This window comes from Myxine glutinosa, chromosome 13 (assembly GCF_964187855.1).
Source record: "Myxine glutinosa chromosome 13, kmMyxGlut1.1, whole genome shotgun sequence".
NCBI classification, from domain to species: domain Eukaryota; kingdom Metazoa; phylum Chordata; class Myxini; order Myxiniformes; family Myxinidae; genus Myxine; species Myxine glutinosa.
In genome coordinates, this window is record NC_136273.1 from 33,417,052 (window position 1) to 33,426,985 (window position 9,934).

At 44.1% G+C, this 9,934-nt stretch overlaps 1 long non-coding RNA gene across 1 annotated transcript; it reads left to right on the forward strand.

The window, feature by feature from the left end:
• The first annotated feature begins 7,729 nt into the window (after positions 1 to 7,729).
• Positions 7,730 to 9,525, forward strand: LOC144888549 (uncharacterized). Its single transcript, XR_013621129.1, has 3 exons — positions 7,730 to 8,773; positions 8,890 to 8,971; positions 9,111 to 9,525. It is a non-coding gene; the product is annotated as an uncharacterized LOC144888549 (long non-coding RNA).
• The last annotated feature ends 409 nt before the right edge of the window (positions 9,526 to 9,934 follow it).

Below are 9,934 nucleotides of genomic sequence, written 5' to 3' on the forward strand. Positions count from 1 at the left end.
CGGCTAAATCGCCATAGCTCGGTAAGTACTTGTCCGATTAATTTCAAACCTTGAAAAGGCACATCCTCGGGTCCCCAGCAATATACCTGGCAAGTTGCAAGCATATCGGACCCGTGGTTGTCGAGAAACAGCGGTCACAGACAAACAAACAAACGTACAAACAAACACACAGAGATTACTGGAATTATAGATAGACTAGGGCATTGCCCGTACTATATCTATATCTAAAATTATATCCCCCCCCCCTCTATTTACATGAAATGGTTTGGTCCAAAGCGAACGGCTTGCGAGTACGGTGACAATCCCCCCCCCTCTATTTACATGCAATGGTTTGGTCCAAAGCGAACGGCTTCCGGAGTTTGGTAAAGAAAAGAAATCGCCATCGCGTGCACAAACGCGCAGGAAAGCGAATGAATCGCAAATTCGGTTTTATTAGTTTTAAAACATAGTTTAACGCCAACATAGTTTGCAAACGTGAAATAAATGAATACGCTCTCAAATGTGCCATCCGAGGCAGAGTGTGTCCTCCACGTTCGGCACACGCGATCGTTCGCTGCTCTCTGATTGGTTGAATCGTTTTTTGGACATAGCTCGGTAAGTAATTGTCCGATTAATATGAAACCTTGAAAAGGCACATCCTCGGGTCCCCAGCAATATACCTGGCAAGTTAAAAGTATATCGGACCCGTGGTTGTCGAGAAACAGCGGTCACAGACAAACGTACAGACAGACAGAGATTACTGGAATTATAGATAGACTAGGGCATGCCCGTACTATATATATATCTAAAATTATATCCCCCCCCTCTATTTACATGAAATGGTTTGGTCCAAAGCGAACGGCTTCCGGAGTTTGGTAAAGAAATCGCCATCGCGTGCACAAACGCGCAGGAAAGCGAATGAATCGCAAATTCGTTTTTATTAGTTTTATTATTAGTTTTAAAACATAGTTTAACGCCAACATAGTTTGCAAACGTGAAATAAATGAATACGCTCTCAAATGTGCCATCCGAGGCAGAGTGTGTCCACCACGTTCGGCACACGCGATAGTTCGCTGCTCTCTGATTGGTTGAATCGTTTTTTGGACATAGCTCGGTAAGTAATTGTCCGATTAATATGAAACCTTGAAAAGGCACATCCTCGGGTCCCCAGCAATATACCTGGCAAGTTAAAAGTATATCGGACCCGTGGTTGTCGAGAAACAGCGGTCACAGACAAACAGAAGTACAGACGTACAGACGTACAGACGTACAGACGTACAGACGTACAAACGTACAAACGTACAGAGATTACTGGAATTATAGATAGATGAAGCTGCAAATATTCACCGTTGTATCCCTACACCGTGACCGCATGGTATCCCTCCGCCCCAGCTCGGATGGCGCTGCAGGTAATCGGGCCTGTATCGGCAGAGTCAATAAACGCATACCTGCCAACGTTTTTGAAAGAAAAGCGGTAGGCTGCCGTGCGACGCTAGTCCCTAGGGGGGTCCGGGGGCATGCCCCCCCGGGAAATTTTCAAAAAAATGAAGCAAAATGGTGCAATCTCCTGCATTTTGAGACCACAGTTTGCTGAAATATATCAACATATTTTTAGAGTGAAAAAGAGAAAACTTGGGTGAAAATGAGTGTCGGGTGAAAATATTTGCACTTGTTCAAACCTGTCGAACCAGACGATTCGTTTGTAGCATTCCGAATGGGTGTGAGCAGAAATTTATGAGGATCGAGTTACGTGGAAGTGCATTGGATCTTATTGGAGATTTTTTCATTCCCACATCATGAAAACGAAATTTGTGTGTAAGTGACCTGCCTCTGGTCAACCAAAGATATTTTCGATTCTGATTTAACATTTCATTACATATTTCCTCAGCCCCAATAAATGGAGGGTTGAGAGGAAGAAGAAGAAGAAGAGGTAGAGGTTGGGTAGCAGAGGAAGAAGAAGACATATTGCATTGAATCAGCCCTGGCAACGCCGGGTATTTCAGCTTGTAACACATAATACAGAAATTAATTGTAAACGAAGAGTGCGAAACAATTGGTTAAGAAACGAACTCGAAATTAAATACCATTTTGGTATCCAATTCGAACTGACAAGAAACCGTTTTTTTTATCGTGACGTCACAAAACGGTGGAATCACGATTGTCGTGTCGCATTGTCGCATTGTTGTCACACAGTTGAAGTTTTTTCGACATGATGCGGCAGCAAGTCTTCATTCTCGCTTTGCTCTCGTCTTTATTTTTGATATACTACCTCGGCTATCTGACAAAACTTCCACAGGTGAGTTTTAAACGAGTAGGAACATTCAGATGTTCAAAATCAGAACATTCAAATGGACAAAATGTCGGGGAGAGCGTTATTTTAAACTCAATGCTCTGACTTCATCCGTGCCTACTCCACCAATCAATAGTCCCATCTTAGCAGTCCTTGCGCCAATCAATTCCGGAGCAATCACTGCTCTTCGGGGCGTCGCCTCCCGGACCTCCTGTGCCTGTGTGCTCACCAGGTCGGTGGTATCAGCGGTAGTTTTTAATGTCCTGCTTCCAGTTCGTTTTTATTTCGTGTTATAAATGCGCGATTGCCTGGCTATCTGTGTGTGTTGCTGGTGTCATAAGAAACAGAGGAAAAATAACAGAGGGATTAATTACATACAAGGGATTACTTACCCATAATCCTTAACCAATTAACATAACCCCACCCCTCGTGATGGGAACGAAGATACGCTCTTGTACAACATACGGTCTACTCGATCCCTACTTATGGTACATGGGGCTTCTTCTTCTTCATGACAATCAGAGCACACTACCTATGCAAATCTACCTGGGCAAAGGTATTGCCTACCGTCCCCCCTCCCCCCACAAACGTAACATTATTTTCAAAATAAAAACTTTTCAAGAATTTTCCCAAAACAAATTTTTTTAACACAATGTTGGGCTTCTGCCAATTTAGATGACCTTTTGACCTCTGTAGACATAAATTTAATTTATTGCTAAGCTATTATGTTTCTACTTTGTGCTTATACAACTTATTTCACACGAAGATTGTTAATAAAGGAGTATAAGTTGTGGGTGGAATGGTGCTGTAGCGGTTACCGCTGGATGCACACAATCGCCTTGCACCGGCCAGAACACGGCCAGACGCGCCTCTCCCGGGCATGCCCGGACTCACTGTTCCCGGGCACGCCCGAACCTCCCGGGCACGCCCGGTCTCGTCTTTCCCGGGCTCGCCCAGAGCGTCCGGGCATGCCCGCTATCGCCTTTCCAGGGCTCGCCCAGAGCGTCCGGGCATGCCCGCTATCGCCTTTCCAGGGCTCGCCCAGAGCGTCCGGGCATGCCCGCTATCGCCTTTCCAGGGCTCGCCCAGAGCGTCCGGGCATGCCCGCTATCGCCTTTCCAGGGCTCGCCCAGAGCGTCCGGGCATGCCCGCTATCGCCTTTCCAGGGCTCGCCCAGAGCGCCCGGGCACGCCCAGCCTCGACTTGCCAGGCCGCAGCCAAACACGCCCGGGCAGGTCCAGACTCGCCTTTCCAAGGCTCGCCCTTGACACCCGGGCATGCCCGGTATAGCTTTTGCCGGGCAAACTTCCCGACATAAATGTGTATATATATTGCTGCCCGCTAAACGGGCTTGAGAGAATACCTGAGCTGTTTTGTTTCAATAAAGCAACTCGGACGAATTCCGTCTTTGGTCGCGTCAATTCTTTCGACTCGCGTTGGAGCGCAGTTCCTTCAGTGCCAAACTTCATTTCCCCTACTCCTGAAAAAGGAGACGTTTTAAGACTTGATCCCGGTATTTTTAAAATACCTGTATATATATATATATAAGACATGTTTAATGATGATAGAGTATTGTGATGCAGTTTCTGATTCAGGAGACCTTAAATCACCAGAAACCATTTAAAAACATTTTATGTGCACAATTTCATGTACCGATCTAAAATATATGCATCTGGCAACTGGACTATGAAATATAGGTCCCAGAATGCTTTGCCTCCATTCCCTTTGGATTTCCTCTCATCAAAACACAGTTAAATAGTTTATTCAGGACCTGAACCCCATATTCACCGAGGCAGGTCCATACTTCACTCGTATCTCATCAGGTCCTACTGATTTGCTAATTTTCATCACTCTTAAATCGGCTGTCTTGTCTTGCAGTACTTTTTTGTACAAATCAAAGATTCCAGGAGCAGCGTTTAAAAAGGAGTAGGTCAGTGAGTGTTGGTACACAGTTTAAATCCCATATCCAATCTTCCTTGTCTGACATTTAAATCGTTGCGATCCATCTTTGCCATGAGGATGTGATGAGCAATATAAAGAGATTTATCTTCAGTTGGACACTTCAGGTTAACTTTCCCCACCAAGTGAAGTTGGAATTTGTCCCATCAAGGCAAAATCTTCTTCATGGTCGTGTCGATGGAGGAATCTTCATGGTGTACTTTTTCTGTAAATAGTAACACACATTGCACTCGTTTGTGTCGTGGAAATTGATACCGACAAACTACATATCAGGGCTGGCAGACCTAAGCAGTTTGTACACTCATCTCTGAGCTGTCTTACCTGTGTTCGAATCTCGAGCCACTGTGAATGCACTCTAAAACACTTCAAGAACATCTTGTTCTTACCTTGTCACGACCTTTTTGGTTTTGTAAAATAATTGTAAACATATTGTATCGTTTAATATACAATTAAACAACCATTTCTCCTTCCCCTGCCCTTGTCTAATTTCCATACATTTTCCAGAATCATGCTGTGGAGGAAGGAGGGATGTCCATGGTTCGTGATGTCGTGCTCGTCACGATCACCTTACTCTTGTTTATAGGAGTAATTATATTTGAACCATCACGTTGGTTCAAGAAGAAGAGTAACAGAAAAAAGCCCTGCAGTCACAGGTAAAGAACACAAGTGACTTTTTATCAATATTTATGATGATTTAATCCAATGGGACAAGATAGCTCAGAAATTTGAAACGTGTTTACATAAAAATTTTTATGAATAATCAAAGGTTCAGATGGTCCAAGGAGAGCAGAGGGCCGATATGTCGCTCTACCGTACTTGGGTGGAACGTCTGAGATGGTCGAGCGATGTGCTGGTACTTCCCTCATGCCTGGCACCGAATTGGCGGCACTTTTCATCAATATTTATAGTGCCTTCATCAAAGGGGCCAAGATTGTTCAGAGATTTTAAAAAGGAGTTTACATTAAATGCTTTTGCGTAATCAAGTCTTGGAATTACACAGGTTGATCACAGTATAATGCAGGAAGATATGGGATTCAGCGGCAAAATGGAATGGTGAAAAATTTGTATTATTTAAGAGAAATCTTGGAGGGCAATGAAGGAACAGGACTTGGATAAAAGTATCTTGGAATAAATGTGAAGAGTTTGGAGGTATCCCGACAAACAAGTGCATTTAGCCTGTATAAGGGCAGCCGTAGTGTATGGAAGTGAAACTGGGGCCATGGGGATGGAAGGTGAAAGAAGAATAGAAGGAAGACACAGGATGTCAAGAAGGATTTTTGGTCTTTCAGTGAACGATAAATGGCGGAGCGTAGATCTTGAAGAAATACGACAACATTTCAAGTATGGAGATTGAATTGAGAAAGAGAAGGTTTAGATCATTAAGTCATGCAGCCAGAAGGACAGATGATGAAACAATTAAGAAGATTGTAAGTTTGCAGAAAGAAAATGCAAATGGAGATATTCCATGAATCGACCAACTGCCTGAAATAGGTGGAATGTGGTTTAAGGAATCTGATGATGAAATATTTGCTTGTTTTATGTTTTGGGTTCATCGTTCCACACTTGTTTACGAACCTTGTTTAAGTTACATCTGCACGCTTGATATTCCGTATCCCATAGCATTTCAACACTCGTGGAACATGTTTGTTTCTGTTTTACAAAAGCATGCATTCAATACTTTACATGTTGTGAAATACTTCATTTTAGCTTGAACTGAGAATCTTTGTTTTTATCTTGCAGTTTACGATGTGGACGCAAACGAAAAGGGAAAGAAGAATTGAAGGACGACCCACCATTGGTAAACGGGATTCAGGAAAATGAACACCTTGAGATGCAGAAAACAGAGGAAAAGGAAGAAGAGGTTCTGGAGATGAAGGAAACAATTGATTTCACAAAAAAACAAGACTCTGTTAATAAAGAACAAGCTGAAGAACAAGAAGAAGAAGAAAAATTGCGGGAAGAGGAAGAAAATCTGCAGGAATTGAAGGAGAGGTTGGTCCAAAACGAAATAAATCTGACAAAAAGAGAGCAGTTGGTTCAGGAAAAAGAAGAGGAGTTGAAGGAAAAGGCCGTGCGACTGAAATTAGGAAAAGTATTATGGCTAATGGAGGAAGAAGAACAGAAAAAAGACGAGGAAGAACAGCAGAGAGAGAAAGAGGAAGCAGAGCAGAGGAAAATAAATGAACAGGAGCGGAAAAAACAAGAAGAGCTTCGGATAAGAAATGAGGAAGAATGCAGACATGCAAAACAGAAAAAGTATTTTCAGGAAGAAAAAGTCAAATTCGGGATCTGGGAAACACAGACAAACACAGAACTTAAGCAGAGAATGATTGCTGTGGAAAAAATCGTTAAAAACAGGATGAAAAAAGTGCGGCAATTGAAAGATGTGCAGAAACGTACGGAACAGAAGCTGAAGCAAGAAGAGGGCTTTGAAACGTTGATGATGAAAACAAAAGATGAAAACCTACGGGAAAAACAGCTTCATATCGACAAAAAATCTGAGGAGCTCAAAGATCGAGAGCGCAACCTGCAGACATTAGAGGAAGAGAATAGTCGAAGAGAGGGAAAGCAACAGGAAGAACGAGAGGGATGTGAAATGGTATGGAAAACGAAAGAGTTGATTTTATTGAAAAGAGAACAAGAGATGAGAGAAAGAAAACACAATGTGGAGATAAAGACGCAGGAGCTGTTGGTGAGGGAGACGAAAGTGAAAAAACTAGAAATGCTTGATTATCAACAAATCCAAGAAGTGCTTGAAACAACAGATGAAGGGTTACAGCAGCAACAGAAACATCAGGATGTTCATCAGGTGCCGCCCGAACCAAAGCTTAAAGGTGACGACCGGTTGATGCAGCAACATCAGGATGTTCATCAGGTGCCGCCGGAACCAAAGCTTAAAGGTGACGACGGGGTGCAGCGGCAACATAAGGATGTTCATCAGGTGCCGCCCGAACCAAAGCTTAAACGTGACGACGGGGTGCAGCGGCAACATAAGGATGTTCATCAGGTGCCGCCCGAACCAAAGCTTAAAGGTGACGACTGGGTGCAGCGGCAACATAAGGATGTTCATCAGGTGCCGCCCGAACCAAAGCTTAAACGTGACGACGGGGTGCAGCAGCAACATCAGGATGTTCATCAGGTGCCGCCCGAACCAAAGCTTAAAGGTGACGACTGGGTGCAGCGGCAACATAAGGATGTTCATCAGGTGCCGCCCGAACCAAAGCTTAAAGGTGACGACGGGGTGCAGCGGCAACATAAGGATGTTCATCAGGTGCCGCCCGAACCAAAGCTTAAAGGTGACGACCGGTTGATGCAGCAACATAAGGATGTTCATCAGGTGCCGCCGGAACCAAAGCTTAAAGGTGACGACGGGGTGCAGCGGCAACATAAGGATGTTCATCAGGTGCCGCCCGAACCAAAGCTTAAAGGTGACGACGGGGTGCAGCGGCAACATAAGGATGTTCATCAGGTGCCGCCCGAACCAAAGCTTAAACGTGACGACTGGGTGGTGCAACGAAAGAAACAGAAGCATGTTCATTCGTTGCGCAAACTGAATCCTCACGGTGGTGATGGGGTGCAGCAGCAACAGCAGGATGTTCATCGGCGGCCGCCTGAACCGAAGCCTCTTCGCAGGGATGAACCAGCGGAGCTTGAAAACCGAAAAAAGAATCTCATGTTCCGAGGACTAAACGAAAGCAAAAATGACATGCAGCTTGTGGCAAAGTTGCTCAGCGTTATGAACTTGAACATCAAACCTGAATGTACTTTCCGCGTGGGATACCATGTTGGGAAAAGACCGGTGAAAGTTGTTTTCAGATCCGTCTCTGATCGGAATCTCGTTCTTTATAACAACAATAAGGTACGGAATTTCAATGATCCGTCTCAATGCTCCAAAAACATTTTTATCACTCCAGATTACACTTTTGTTGAAAGAGAAGAGCAGGCAAAGCTGCAGGATCATCTTCAGGAAATGAGGGAAATTGACCCAAACGGTCAATATACCATCAAAAGAGGCAAAGTGGTCAAGCAGGCCAAGGGCATCCATAGATGGTGACCCTCCCTCCTTATCTCCCACAATCCACTCGGTAGAACACATACCTCCGCCAGGCTGAACAGTTTATGGTTTTTATCCCACTGATAGGCCAAATCAGGATTCGGACCTGAACCACAATCAAATCATTTCGTCCGTGTCACATACCCAACCTCTCCACAAAATTTCGTCCAAATCCGTTCACAACTTTTTGAGACATCTTGTTCACAAACAATCAGACAAAAAACAGACAGAGGTGAAATCATAACCTCCATCCACCTTCGGTGGCAGAGGTAAAAAAAGAAGAAAAAAAAAGAAGAGGATAATGTACATATGAAGACAATGTACTCCGCCATATGAAGACCTCACAGTGAAGACCTGCTGTAAAGGAAGCCCAGCCGTCATGTCGGGCTGCAACAACAACAGTTCAGTTTTGTCCTCCAACGACAACAGAGGACCTGATGGAAGGGAATCCCAGGCGTGATGACTGGCAGCAACAACATGACCTACAACAGGTAAGCCCTCCTCAATACTATGGGGCAGATGAGATGAACACACTGGGTGCAAACACAACCAACACAAAGATGAAGACATTAAATTTGAAATAAATTTGGCACTTCTTCTTTTACAGACATTACTGTTCGTGCTTCCTTTGATGAAGAAGACCATCCTTAATTGTGGAGTTAATTGTAATTCTAATTTCGCTGGGAAAGGTAATTTATTGGCATGGTCATCCCCATGCAGAATAAATAACAAGAACTTTAACTCCATACATTTCTTTTTGTACCCTTTCCTGAACAAGTTATCAGACTGATGAACATGTCAATGTGTTTAATCTTTCATTTTTCATAGAAGAGGAGCTCGTTGCCTCCTCCACACCCTCACCTGAAACCATCCTACCTGTTGGAACGTAAGTTGTCAAGATTCTTGCCTTACATTACAAATTATTCCAGACTTTGTCCAAACTGCATGTCCTTCACCTCCATTGTGTCTATCATTTTGTCTCTGCCTCAGAAATGTTGAACAAGTGAATATTTTGCTGCACTCTAATCCAGCCGATCACCGAACCAATCTTCCAATTTTTTTTTTTTTTTTTTTTTTTTTTTTGTATACAAGATCGAGGCTCGTGAAAGAGCGAACATTAATCACACAGAAAGACAAACAGACACACAAAACAAATAACATCGGGAGCGGTAGACAAGATGGGGAGAGAGGGGGAAGGACACAAACACAACATTTGAGAGCAGGGACCGAGAGACATGGAGACATCGAGAGAACTGTGGGAGGGAGAGGGCTTTGGGGGGGAGGCATGGGAAGGGGCGGGGGGTGGGAGAGGTATAAAACATATGGACACTGCCAAGACTTCCAGGAAAGAAGTTGGAATTTCAAACAAGGTGGATCTGGGGTGAATTAGTGGGGGTAGAAAAGATCAAGGTTTTGGATGGGGGAAGATAAGAGATGGTGGTGAACAGCTGTTTTGAAGACCTGGAGGGAGGAGTGTGATTGAAGTGAGTGTGGGAGTTTGTTCCAGAGGCGGGAGAAAAGAGGAATGAAAGAGTGAAGGTGAGCAGAGAGCCGAGATTTCGGCAGTTTAACCATCAGAGGGTGGCTGGCAGATCTTGTGCGACCTGTAGGAATATTTGGGGGACAGAGCACAGAGAGAGCTGGGGGAGCAA